This window comes from Bidens hawaiensis, unplaced genomic scaffold, assembly GCF_021521415.1.
Source record: "Bidens hawaiensis isolate Kalapana, Puna unplaced genomic scaffold, B.hawaiensis_p1.1 tig00086945_1, whole genome shotgun sequence".
NCBI lineage: Eukaryota > Viridiplantae > Streptophyta > Magnoliopsida > Asterales > Asteraceae > Bidens > Bidens hawaiensis.
The window spans coordinates 6,367-21,683 of record NW_027504249.1 but is presented as its reverse complement, the minus strand read 5'-3'; the positions used below and the strand labels follow the sequence as shown (position 1 = coordinate 21,683).

The window sequence follows — 15,317 nt, the reverse complement described above, 5'->3', positions numbered from 1 at the left end:
AAATGACGATCTGTTGTGTGATAAGTATTTTTGATTTAATTACAATTATGCCACCGCGTAGTTTTAATTGCAATTAGGATCGGGTGGTGCTGGGTCTCACGTACCTAATGTACGATAACCTATTATTGTATGTTAACTCTCCCCTATATATATATATACACATATATACATATATACACACACATATATATGCACGTCAAATTCTTCGGGGCCTATTTTTATAACTCGTGCAAGGCCTACAACAGCCATCGAGTTCTCGGGGAGGGCCCTGGGAGACACATACATGCAACACATGAGTACCAGAAGTTATAAGACCTGTTTAGTAAAAGTTGTATGATTTACTTTTGTATGAACATGAATATGAACAAAAAAAACTATATAACTGCATGATTTATAGAGTATATTTGATACGCAAACACCACCCATGTTTACATTATAATCTCAACCAGTCCTCTCCACCAATGAAATATGTATCGAGAAAAGGAACCGCTTCCTCAAACCCGAATGACTTCGACCAAGATACACGTTTCTTTCTATCTGCCCCTTTTCCTCTGCACTCATATTCTCCAAAAACCGCAGTCCTGTGCATACATAAACTTTTATCATTCCAGTTTACTTACTTCATGTCTATGGTTAAAATTTTGGCTAAATGAATTATGGGATATATACCTTTGCCTATATGGTTGGTTCCAGTCACTCCAACTGGAAGGATCTATAATATTGTCAATGTCACAATATGAATAAACAGCCCTTGAATAGTTTCCCCATGCTCTCCCCAAGAAGATTGCCATACCACTTCCTGTGACAGAACAGTTAACAAAAGAAAATCCAGTATTCTCTTCTTCTGAGTTCCTGTGATGTGCTGCAATGGCTCCATATTTATCAGCCACTGAATGCAGACTACATTCCTGATAAAAAAAACAAAAACTAATGTTAGTATAACGGTTAATCCTTGACTTTGTAAGGTTTCTTTTCAATGCATAGGCCTGCTAAAGAACTGAATATACAAGAACGGGCTTCTTATGTTCGACTCTATACAAACAAATGAACAGGCATAAATATTTAAAATAACACACATTCTTGTTAAGAAAATATACATGTCCATGTTCATTTATGTTCGTCCATTTATATTTGAATCGAACAATATTAAACAAACCTATAATAACAACATTATAAGTAAAACAAGAGAAGAAGCATGTTCTTGTTCGTTCCTTCAATCTGTCAGGCTGATTACCCAAGACTTTTTGTACAATCAATATTGGGTGATTGGTCCATAACTCACGAGCCAGTTAGTGTTGCTTAAAATTTAACTAAATACGTAAACGAACATTAATAGACACATGTAAATTAACAAACATAAACGAGCGTCTACAAACAATGGATGAACATGACATATGTTCATATTTATTGGTTTAACTAAGTGAACATATTTTTATGTTGTTTGTAAACTAACATACTTGCCACCGTAATTTTTATATTGTTCATTGAGCATTAAGTTCATTTACAGGCCAACGTATGCATGTACCTTGAAGAGTGATCTTGAATTTCCAAAGATAAAATCAACCGTTCCTTGAATATAACATCGATAGAAGTAATGCGATCCACTTTCATCAAGAAGGGTGTCTTGTGTACCGAGTATTCGCACTCGATAAAGCACCGCCTTATTTCCCGCAATCCTTAATGCTACTGCTTGCATTTTATACCCTCCTGGCACTGCAACAACTGTATTCTGTGTAAAACACAAAACCAAACCAAGTTACATGGACATAGAAAACCAAACATAGAAGCATGCAGATACTATGTTACCTCAATGGTAATCCCAGAAGCACAAAAGTAGTCAGATTCTATGGCGACAGAAGCTGTTCTATATGTTCCTAGTTCAGAACCATCTTTTTATCTGTCGGATGCTTTGTCGTGCCAGCTTAAAACCGTTTCGGAAGCATGATTAGGATCTCCAATGAAAGAAATATAGGGTTTGGAAGCAGGAACTGTCACTTTTTCTCTGCATATCATCATATTATATGCGTACAATTAACTGAGAGCAAACACGATATATAAATTTTGTAACAAATGAAACAAGGGGCGGGTCTAGTAAAGGTTGGGGGTACTTTCTTGGAAACATTTTCTAGCCCTTGGCACTGAATGAAACAAACCTGTAAACACCAGGAAGAATATAAATCTTGACCCTGATGGAATTATTAAACGGGACCATATCAACAGCAGCTTGAACAGTTAGCGAATCACTGCGACCGGTTTGATCAACTACGATGACTCTACTAGCTAATTAGTCCTTTTGAATTAATTCAACAACATCACTTTCACATTTGTATTCTTTAGTTTTTTTACATGGGATAAGAAAGGAAATGATAAAATTTTAGTTTGAATTTTCATTCTTGAGTGTTTTATATAAAAGAAATGATATGAAATGATAGGAAAACTTGGGTGTTTTAAGTCTCAAAGTTTTCTTGTCAATTTGACATGATTTGGAAAGAAAGGAAAGGATAAATATTTAAAATTACCACTTTACCCTTCAATCTACATCTAATAATTGTTTTAAAAAGGCTATATTTGTAAAACTATACATTTTTTTCTTTTCATTTCCTTTTATTTAAACTAAATAATGTAATTAACTATTTCTTTTCTTTCCCTTTCTTTTATTTTTCATTAAACTTCAGAATGCATTATATGCATGTACTTTCTTTTCTTCTCCCATCCTATCCAATCTTATACTTTCCTTTCTTTTAATTAAAAACTCGAGAACGCACTGTTTTCAGTTTTATAATTTATGATGATGATTACTTTAAAAAAAAAGGCTAGACTAACAGAATTAAGTAAACGTCCGAATTAACAGAATTCTAAATGCGGGGATAGCTCAGTTGGGAGAGCGTCAAATTGAAGATCTGAAGGTCACGTGTTCGATAGATGTTCACCGCATGTTTCTTTTTTTTTCGTTTCATCACTTCGTTTGTCTTGTCTTTGGTTATTTATCGTTCTTCACATGTATTTGGAAAACAATAACCAGATTGTTTTATTTTAAATGAAGGTTTCTCATTCATTTGACCCGAATTCAAGGGTATGGGTCTCATCAAACCCAGATAGCCCTTAAATGAGTTATAACATCTTATTATATTAAAAATTAATGTCATCATATATTTGATATGAAAATCATATAAAATAGGTTTATATTAAAAATTAATAGCCATTTTTTAAAAAAGATATTATTTATAACTAAAACACAATTTTATAGTAAAAAACAAAATAATTGGATCATGGGTCTCACTAAACCTAACCGGATATAACATTTCATTTATTTATAAAACTCTTTTATCATCAAATTATAGGTATATTATTAAATTTTCTACAATAAATAAAATTAAAATTTAAAAGAAATATATAAATAATTTAAACGAATAATGTAAAACAAGGATGTAAATCAATTACAATACATGTTGCGCGCAAAAAAAGGAAAAGGAAAGAAAAAAAAGGAAAAGAAAAATAGAACTAAGAATCTGAATATTAAATATATATATAAACGAAACATTTAAAAGTTCTCTGGTTGCTTCTTACATTCTCTCAACCACCATATTGTTTTATTTGTAAATGAAGACTTCTCATACATTTGACCCGAATACACGGCACCAAACCCAGATAACATTATACAGGTTATAACATCTCATTATATAAAAAATTAATCTTACCAAATATTTGATATGAAAATCCTATAAAATAGAAATATACTAAAAATTAATATCCAATTTTTTAAGAAAAAATATTATTTATATTAAGAAACAATTTTATAGTACAAAAAATAAGCGGGTCATGTGTCTCACCAAACCCATAGCTTTTAAACGAGTTATAACATCTCATTTATTTATGAAACCTTTTCGTCATCAAACCCTAAGTATATTATTATATTTCTTATAATAAATAGAAAAATTGATTTTTATTTGTCTCAACTATTGCCTTTTGGTAATTTCTGGTCCCAACTAACGACTTGGTCACTGATGGTCCCAACTTTTAATGTATCTGTTCCTAACGGCCCACGGCTAACAGAATCATAACACCGTTAGTTTCCGGTCGCCGGAAAAACGTTTTTGGCCAGGAAAGTAAATTTTTTTCCAGAAAACACCACCTGAACACCACCGACACCACCACCAATTGACGCACCGCCAACCAACCATGGTTCTAGGGTTCCGACGACCTCAATAATTGGGGCTTTTACAAGAAAAAGGTTCTTAAAGGTACGATACAAAGTTACCATGATGATTGAGACATATTGTTGAGTTTTTAGGAAAAAATGTGTGTTTTTCGGCCAAAAACGTTTTTCCAACGATCTGAAACTAACGATGTTAGAATTCTGTTAGTCGCGGACCGTTATGAACAAATAAGTTAAAAGTTGGGACCATCAGCAGCTAATTCGTTAGTGGGGACCGACAATAACCAAAAGACAATAGTTGGGATCAATAAAAACCAATTTTCCTAATAAATAAAATTAATATCCAAAAAATATAAATATCATAAACGAAAAAGAAACACAACCTTCGTAATACGAGGGATAAAAACTAGTGTGTGTATGTATATATATATATATATACATATATAGGATTTGGTTTATTTTAGAAGTGTTTCTTAGAGCGAGATTTGCGAGAAATAAATCTAACCAATAACATATTTTATTTTCTTTTATTGTTAACTAGTTTGAGGCTCGTGTATTACACAGGTATTTGATAAAAATACTAAACCCTAGCCATTAAGTAAAAATTCGGTCAACAAAATAATCATATATTGTTAATACAATTACAGTTTATATTACAATTGTAAAAATTACATAATAACTAAGGTTACACAAAATATGATACTAATAAGTAAAAAACTTTCTTGTACGCTACATTTGTTGTATTGGTTGGTATACATTGTTTATCAAAAGTTCAAAATCTTTAGGGTTTGTTTGGTATGGGGTAATGAAATGAGCGATGGAATGAAATGAGCGAGGGAATGGATGGACGAGGTAATGGAATGGATTATTAGAATTCCATTTACATGTTTGGTTACAATGTGGAAATGACATGAATTATTAGTTTTTATTTTTTAATAAGCCAGAAAAAGTCAGAATAAAATATAATGGTAGTGAGTGGCGGTGGGATGGTGGTGGTGGGCGGCAGGAATGATTGTTGGTGGTGGCGATAGTGGGTGGTGGTAAGCGGCGGGTGATGGTGGCGATGGCTGGGAGCGATGGTTGGTGGTGGGTGGCGATGGTAGGTGGTTGTGACAACCGAGGTTTTTAAGACTAATACTGTGCTAATGTAATCCGTGTTTATCGTGTAATCTCGTATTATGGAAAATAAAATAATAATATTTTAGTCTAAAGACTCTAAGAATATGAGTATTATATATTATTGTATTGAGAAAGTTAAGTTTTTGCACGTATCGAATACTGCTCAAAACTGACACTGACAGCGACCCGGGTAAGGTTAAAAGTCCAAATAAATTCCTGAACGTCGGGAATGACCTAAAATAATATAAATTCAGTTAATATATTAACAATAGGTCATAAGTATAATTTTAGAATGTTCGATTCGCGAAATTTTGAAAATAAGCGAGTAGAAGTCAATACCGCTCACGTAAGGACCTGAAACCAACCAACTCCAAAAATTTACATCTTTATATGGTTTTGAAGCTAGAAAACTTTCAATTACACATAGATTTAATCATAATATTCATATTACTTTTGAACACTAATCACCCATAAACATACACATATCACACGGCAGTGATGAAAGGGATATTTGGAGAGCTTGTTAAAAAAACAACAAAAGTATCTTTATGCTTAACTTGTGGGTTTTCGACTTTTCGATATTACGCGAGTTGGGTTACAACTTACAACTGGAAAAGAAATTGTGGAATGGCTTTTTTTGGATCGTTGGTGATACTTAATTTTATAAGGAATTCAGATATGTGATTGGTTTTACATAAAACTAATCCTAACTAGTTGTATATTATAAAATATGATCAAAGGGGTGATGTGTTGTAAAACACACTTACTTTCCTTATGATTTTATCATGGTTTTTATGCTTAATTGTTTATTTTATGAAAGTATTGGGGGTTAAGTGCAATAATTTACAAAGTTTAAATGTTAATTGTAGGTTTATGAAAGATGGTGAAAAAAGAGTTAAGTTGGAAGATTCTAGGGGCCTTTTTGGTCAAGTTTCAAAACTACAACTCAAGGCCCGACCCAAGCCCACAAGTTAGAAGCCTTACATGATATTATATTAAGTTAATTAACTTAATTTTCTACCATATACCAGCCCTAAATCCTGAAATTCAGCAGCCCCAATTCTGCCCACAACTTGCGATCAGCAGCAGCAAAGGGAGAAAGAAAAAGAGTTTGGCGGCTAGGGTTTGGTGGTTGTGACGGCTGGAGAGGAAGAAGAACACCAAGGAGAGTCTTGTGCAGCTGCTAGGCATCAACTAAACTCATAATCTCAGCCATAAATCATAAGTATTCATTCATAAACTTTATCTCTTGTTCAAGAACCCTAACTAGTTGAACTTGATCTTTTTGTTGGATTGTTTTGCAAGTAACTTAGAGATTGACTTGTGTTTGATTGTTCTTTATCATTGAATGAGTTTTATTATGTTTATGTTGAGTTATATGATGTTTTATTTGATATATTGCTGCTGTCCAAAATCAATGAGTAGCTAATCTTGTTTGTTCTACCTTGGTTTGATGAATATTGTTAGGTTTTGACTAGTAATATGGATTGTTAATGATCATAGCTTAAATTGTTAATGTAAAGTTTGATTTAACAGTAAATTAGATTGTGTTTAGTGGCTGTGTTTTGTTTGATTATACCTAATAACCTCGTGCTTTAATTAATTGAATCGGTTTTGATTAGTTTTTGCATGTTTAAGGCTCTTTACTTTGTGTTTAGGGTTTATTTGCGGGAAGTACAACCGTAGGGATAAGTGGGTAAATTAATTAGATAAAATCAGTTGTGAAACACCTTCTTAGAGACCGAGAGGTGATAAGAAGTAAACTCGTCTCATTACTTTTACTTGTTAGAATTAAGATCGCGCGAGAGCGGGTTTTGTTCTTGTCGGGTTTGGGTGTTTGAGTGATTAGTTGGTCTAGTTTAAGTTAAGTTGAATTATTCCTCTATCCTTGGTTGCATAGTATTCGTTTCCATTAGACTAGTGTGTCGGTGAGACCGAGAGGTGAGTCGGCATTAGAACACGTTAATAATTTGTTTTCCCGGTTTGTTCATAAAATCAACTAAGATAAGTTAGAGTTTGTTAGTGAGACTGAGAGGTGATCTGACCTTCTTGAGCGAACCTTAGTTGTGTCATCCTTTAGGACCTGTGTCGTGAGAGTTTTCAATCCATTGTCTTGTCATCTCCTTCAATATGATTATTACCTAGGTACATGTTTTTATCACTACAGTCAAAGTTTCCGAAGTTTTTTCAAAAGTTTTCATTTAGTTAAGTAGTTAAATTAAATCTAAAAAATCAATTAAATATTTTGGTGAGTCTTTGTTAGAGTTTAGTGATTATAAACGTTTTCACGTGTCTTCGAGTTCGATATCCGGACTTTCCTCATCTGTGCTATACGCGACCGGTACACTTGCCGTTTGTGTGAACTAGGATAGATTGTTTGGTTTTTAAAGGTTAGTTGCGACTTGTGTTTTATTTATATATATATACTTTTTCGCACATCAAGGGGTAAATAAAATACATGTTGTAAAATAATTAAACAAAAAATAAAATATTTACACAACACCCCCCCCCCCCTTAGCCGTCCACCTTCACAACCCTAAACCTAGATGGAGTGTGTTGTAAAACTTAGGTCATTCCAAGTAACCTCATGTGCATGCATCAAGACACGTGTCCCTTGGAACTCTCATTATAACCCATTTCACCTTCCAACACAAACCAACACCCACTCACTCCCTCCCTTCCTCCTTCCTACGGCCGAACCCCACCCCCCACCCCTTTCTCTCTCACCCATTTTAATATTATCATCCTTAACACACTCAAAACCCTAGCATCAAATCAATAAAGATGAGTTATAAGCAAAGTTAGGAAGATTCAAGCTTAAGCATACACCAAGAGACCATCCATCTTATTTTCTTGTACCTCTCTCCAAAAACCCTAAGGTAAATCCGAAACCCTAGTTTCATTATTTAAGTTTTTGATGCAAAATACTTGTTCTTGCATCTTAAAAGGGTTCACACAAACAACCAAACCCTTAAACTCATGTGAAAATGGAAGAATACAAAGTGTATGTGTATGCATGTATGACCCGTGGATTATGTGTGTGTGTATGTGGAACCCGAATCCATATATACATACATACACACATGCATATCACTTCCATATTCATATTGGTTAAGCTTGGTTTGGTGATTTTAAGATCTAATATTAAAAAGGAGATTAAAAGATGAAAATACATAGAAATATTGATAGATCCGACCAGTCGCGCTGGTTAAATGTTGGGGGCAAATATTTTGAATTATTGTACGCTTTGATTATAGGTTTAGTAGCATTACATTTGTTATATTCCTTGCTAGTTTATAACTATCACAAATGTTGAAGAATAAAATGTTATTTCGAGAAATATCGTTGTATGACGAAATGTGTCCATTTGGTTTGTCGTTGAGACGACTATATGATTTTTAAACAACTTTCATGTAAGTTGCCCTTGGTCCCGTGGGGTCAAGGTAAAACAAAAATTTTATTTTGTATGGACAAAATAGTTTTAAAATGGAGAAAGTGAAATTTAATGAAAAGGATATTATTGAGAACTCACCAACCTTTGTGTTGACGTATATTTTAAACGTGTTTTTTAGGTAAAGAAAAACTTGGCGCTTCGTGAAGAAAACGTGGGAAAATGTGGGATTCTAGATCCCGACAGTTGGACATAATGTTTTAAAATAATATGTACTCTGATGACTTGAAACTTGTGTTTTCAATAATAAATGTCCATCTTGTACATTAATGGTGTGTGTTTAAATATTGTATGGCTAATCGGCGTCTGTCACCACTCGAACGTCTTAATTAAGACTTCCGCTGCTAAGATAAGTTTTCGGGGTGTGACAGTGGTGGTGGGCGGCTAGGGCGGGCTGAGGTGGCGGGCGGATGGTGGCGGCAGGCGATGGAGACGGTGGTGGGTGGTGGCTGCCGGCGGAGGCAGTGGCTGGTGGTGGTGGATTGGTGAGAGGGCAATGGGTAAGGGTGGTGGTAAGAGGGAAATGGGTAGTAGTGGTGCGAGGGTGGTGGAGGTGATATTGTGTGAAAAAGAGATGAAATAAAAAAAAACAAGGGGGGTGGATGGAATGGACATGGTAATGGGTGATCACATTCCATTGACCAACCAAACACATTTTTTTCATTACATTCCACCTCTCATTTATGCATATCAAACGCTACCTTCGTCTATGTCTGCTTGTAACACTTGATAAGGTAACATGTAGGTTTGCTTGTAACTCTTGATGCAGCCACATATAGATGTCTGTGTGACAAATAAGGTTCTTTCAAGCACATACCAAATTGCCAACCCTAAATAATGATGATATATTCATGAAACTAACAAAAAATAAATATGCATACACATAAAATATCATACCTTTTAAACAGTTAATATTATGTCATTTGAGATCATCATTTCATGTTTATCCAAAAAAACATGATTATCCCAAAAAGAGATTACCTGAACATTAATGATATAATCATCATTAGATTATTTATAATCTGAAATTGATTGATCATGATAAATTTGTTGTTAATAATATTCTATGTATAACAAAATTTAAATTGATTATATATTATACAATTAAAAGTTGTATAATCAAGTAATATACATAATCGAAAATTAAAATATAATAAAACCTTATAGCCATTGTTCAAATAACAGTGATTATTACGAGTTACCAAATTAAAAGATTTAAAGTTGCATAAAGTGAAGCTAGTGACTCTTATTTATAATTGTTTAATATATTGGATAAGAACGTTTAAATTTTGAATACTAATCTCAAGTTATTACTTATTAGTTAATATTATGGTTTATGAGAGAAATGAGATTACTGCGAGAAGTGCGAGAAATGATTTATAGTGCTTGGTTAACATTGATCAATGACCTACATTAATTATGGCATTTTAGTAATTAATTGGCCAATGATTTAATGACATTTCAGTGTAGTAATTTTTGCTTTAGAAGAAACTTTGAAGTTGGCATCTAACAATTAAAATCCCAGACTTAATGCTTCACTCATTAATGATTTCTTCCAAAATTAACACAAATCAATTCAACCTCACAAATAATCAAGTGATTCGTAGGATCTTCCTTCACTTGAGGAAAATGGTTCATCAATTTTGCATATAGGGGTTTTTTTGCTGATAAGAACCTAGGGTTTTTTTAATCACATCAGGAGCGATGAGTGGCCTAATAGTCGATGGTGTAGGAGCCAACAATTTCAAAGGTTAGATTATTGTTGTTTGACGAATTCCGTTTATTATATGTCGTAATCTCTAATTATGCTATTCTAGAACTTAATAAGTGGAAAAAAAAATGTTAGGATTTTTGGTTCTTCATCTGATTTCATGTTTTTTTTCCTACTTTTTTATGACGACAAACCCTAATTGTATGTCGGAATATCTTGATTTCGATAACGAATATCGAGTCATTTGAGTTGGTATATACTTTGTGGGTTATGCTTGGTTAGATATTCTATTGTACTTTTTTTTGAAATCTGAGGTTTAATTCTGTTTTGACTTTTGATGATTGTGTAATTAGTTAACAATGAAGGGTAAGCTATCATTGAAAAATGATATGTCTGGTATGTAGGATTATGCCGTATGTGTTAATCAATTTTTTGTGAATGAATTATGATAGATGCATAGGTTTATCTGCATAATTGCTTCACATAATTGGGTAGACCATCTAATCCTACACAAATGATAAAAACCTACTCAATATGCTTTATTAGAAACAATACAAAGTTACTAATTACTCCATTAAAAGGATAAAATCCTACACCAATGGATTAAACCACAATATTGGGTCAAATGCTGCACAATATATATATAATGCCTACACATAAGGAACAAATTAATAGACAAAAAGTGGATATCTGTGACCATTATGTGGGATACTTGTTTGATGTATAGGATGCTATTTTGTACGTGTATATGATGGAAGTGAATGTGTGTGACTAATATGTTGGATATAATGAGTACCAACACAGGTAAAAAGGGAAAAGACACCAACAATGATATTGTATTATAAGAATATTAAAGTATAAATCAAGTCATAAAATATACGTTTTGAAACATTCTGGTATGAGTTATGGAAGAAACTATTGAAAACTAAATATTGTTTTCTTTTATTTCTAAAACCCTTTATGTTACACAAAAATTCAAATAAATAAATAACATATAGTTCATATAGTAAAGCGTTATACACATGGATTGTAATTATAATATTTAACTTCAATGAATTAGTTAAAACTATACACCAAGATTTATGTAATAGGTACTCTCTATGTTTGCAATATTTATATATTATGTTTGAAGAAAATTAAGAAAATATACATTATCCTGAGTTCAAATGCATATGAGAAAATTTTAATGAAAATCTGAAACCAATCTTATAAAAAATATTATGAATTGTTGCTTAAATCCCAGTTTAAAAATAATTTATAGTTTATTACCATACAAATCCATATTCTTAGACAATGATGCGTCTTTATTTTCTTTAATTTTCAATAACTGTGACTTGAAAATTTTATTATAACAGGGTTGCAATTTCAATGTTGAAATTTCCTTATTTGCGTATTTCACCATTTAATGTTAACGCTGAATCGGTTAAGAGTTACCATTAATAAAAATAAAATTGAATTCATATATTGACATGACTTAAAGATAATGGACCATATATTGAAATATGTTGAAAAAAAGATGAGGAGAGCTATGAGATTGACAAATGACAAAGTTAAGTAGTCTTCTATTAAAATAAATAGATTTAATATTAAGGTATACATAAGGGCATGATAGTAACATGTGTATTTTTGTATATGGTAAGACCTAGTTTTCTAAAGAAGTTACGTGTAATTGATTTTTAATTATTTTATCTTTCTTTTTTTTTTCTTTCAAAACGTCTAATATTGTGGTTACCTTCGACCACAATTTGATACAAAAATAATTTGTGTGGTTTTCTATTTTTTTCAATTCAAGAATTCATAAAAGACTACTTTTTGTTTTAAACTAGTCGATTTACCCGCCGCGATGCGGCGGTGTTTAGATGACGATTAACAAAAGTGTGAAGCGAATCCTTTTTCTTAACCGCTTTCCCCTCATCTCTCCTGTGTTGATTACCTTTGTTCATGACTCGAAGATGGGTTCAAATCCATCATCCGGATCTCTGCAAAACCAAATTACATTCAACGATCCATTAAAATTAGCCAAAATAAAATCAAAATCACGTAAATGACATCGACCTTACCTGCAATAGTAAGCAAATTGAAGAAGCGTGGCGACAACGAACCAAATAGAAGTAGAAAAGGAGTGACGACTGGCGGTGGTGATGTCGTCTAGAACAAATAGAGCATGAGTAAGTGGGGTTTGAAGGTCCAATCACAATTCTGTGCAAAATCACCTTCACATTGTACAACCCTAATGCACAAAACACTTGCAATGCAGAATGTACAACTATATTAAGCATAAACTTAAACATCAAACAATACATTAACATAAAACAGAATGCAATGTGCCAATGTCGAACACCAAAATCACATAACGATTTCCAAAACATAAACCATGTCAAAGAAGCACGCACCTCCTCGAATTGCGTAGCACAAAGAATGACAGAAAATTAAGCAACAACGCAACAAAACGCAAACAACTCCGTCACCACCATAAACAATCACCGGGGCAACCGTCGCACTGGGTAACATAGACAAATCCGGAACCATCATCACCGCCACGTGCCGCCGCCGCCTAGGGTTCCTAATTGGAACCCGACAACAACACATGTAGCTCCGGATCATAAACAATCATCATCGCAACAGTCATGCGCCGTCGCAGTGGCGACCGTCATAAACGGAACCCGACAACAACACAAATACATCCGGCAACACCGATAGAGTCTTAGATGAGATAAACCATATCATATGAAAAGGATAACCATGAAAGTGGAAGTGTAGAGGGAGATAGAGATTAGAGACAGATAAAGCAACGGTGGTGGAGACCCGTAACACTGTAACAGAGACAGTTGGCAGAAAACCAGAAAAGGGTAAATGACTTCAGCGGTGTGTAGTAAATGACTTCAGCAATGTACACACCTGGGAAGCGTAAGGTACAACCCTTGATGCATAATGTTAAGACATAAATGTATATATACTAGTTGGTAGACCCACGTGGGGTTTAGGCAACCATTAAGAAAAATGGTTACACATGTGTGGCTTTCAAAAATGTCTTATTTTGTCATTAACTCCCACAACTCTTCATGACACTTAAGAGACTATCACAACTGCCACAATACAATGTGATACAATACTGTATAAAGCAATAATAATATACAGTGTTTAGATTTAGAAGGAAACAAATTCATTTGCAGTTTCTTTCATTTGCATCAGATAACCCATGTGATCAAACTACATATTCTCTCACAAAATTATATCACACACACACATATGAACTTATATATAATATATATCAACATATAATGGATGACCAAGATAAAAATCAAATAAACTGATAAAGATTGTTCTAAACTTCATGTCTTCAGCCAATAATCAAAACCCATGAATCTTTTCTGATCAACATAGCCTTTGTCAAACAAACCGACCCAAAAGCCGCAGCCGGTAAAACACCGACTCACAATCGCATGTCAGAAAAAGTTTGGCTACATATCACCAACACAACAAACAATCACCATTACCACTCCACCACCACCAAGGATTCCGAATCAGAACATGACAACGATAGATGGCGGCGAACCCACCACCACACCAATGCTGCCAAATGAACTCGGGCTTCCAAAGACGGTTGTATAGCCGTCAGCAATGAATACTGACAGTAGATCGGAAAACATTGACTACCGATAATCATCAACCACAACAGACTATCACCACTACCACTTCGCTGCAACCTAGTGTTCCGAATCAGAACCGCGCAACGATAGAGGAAGGCCAACCCCGCCTACGGTTCCCCCAATGGAACCATAAATCCCGCCACTGGACCACCGCAACACCACACCATCGCTACCTACGATCCCCAAATAGTCGACATAATTAACTAAACTTATATCGGTGAATCAATACGACTAATACCCAACACTGACAGTGAATCCAACCACCGGACCACTAAACCACCAACACCCAACCGCCACCAAGGGTTCCCGATCGGAGGAACCCGGCAACGACGGACGGTCGACCCACGGGTCACTGCTACCAATACACGACCGCCGCCTAGGGTTATGAAACTGAACCCGGCAACAGCAGTGATGGCTACCATAATCGTGTGGTGGCGGCATGGTGAACCGGATATGCGACAGTTTTAGCGGATTACGGTTGTTGACCGGAGAGAGTGAAAGTGGGCGGTGGAATCCCCGAACACCATATCAACCGCTGTGACCATCGCAACCGTCCACCAACACGACACCACCGCCACCAAGAGTCCGGAAACCCCGAACCCGACGATAGTGACGAAGGAAAGGAAGATGGAGGGTGGTGTGAAGACAGAAGACGGTGGAAAAGTGAAGGCTGGGCAACGAAGATGAATGGTCAGGTCATGGTGGTAATTAAGGATTTAGAGAGAGCAATAAGAAAGTGGAGATAGAGGGCTGACATAATAACACGTCCATACTTTTCTCTCTCATGTGTTGGTTTTGACAGTGAGACGTGGCGTAAAACTGAGTTGCTTAGTCAAATGCTTAAGAGACTTGTACATACAGAATGAAGGGTGGTACATTTGAAGTATAGTGTACAATACATGATGTACAATGTGCAATATCTAAGGCTGAAAGTTAGATGAAAACGTATATTTATAAATTGTTTTTTTATATTTTTAATATTTGATTAATTAGTTTGTTATAAATTTTCCAATGTTAGAAATATTTTCATCTTCATAAGAGCATTCACATCCCGTTCTTCATCCTTATCTTTATAATTACACTACAAAACACTACATTTCTCTTTCCTGTTAAATTAAATAATACTTTTATCATTACAGTTTTCTCTCTCCTCTACTCACAACCAATCCAACAAATATTAAAAAATAAATAGGGGCAAACAATTTTCCCCAAATGTTTCCCCAAATTTAC

General features: G+C 34.4%; 1 pseudogene; it reads right to left on the bottom strand.

Moving 5' to 3' along the window:
- Positions 1 to 282: 282 nt before the first annotated feature.
- LOC143607804 (pectinesterase QRT1-like) lies at positions 283 to 14,509 on the bottom strand (annotated as a pseudogene).
- Between the last annotated feature and the right edge of the window lie 808 nt (positions 14,510 to 15,317).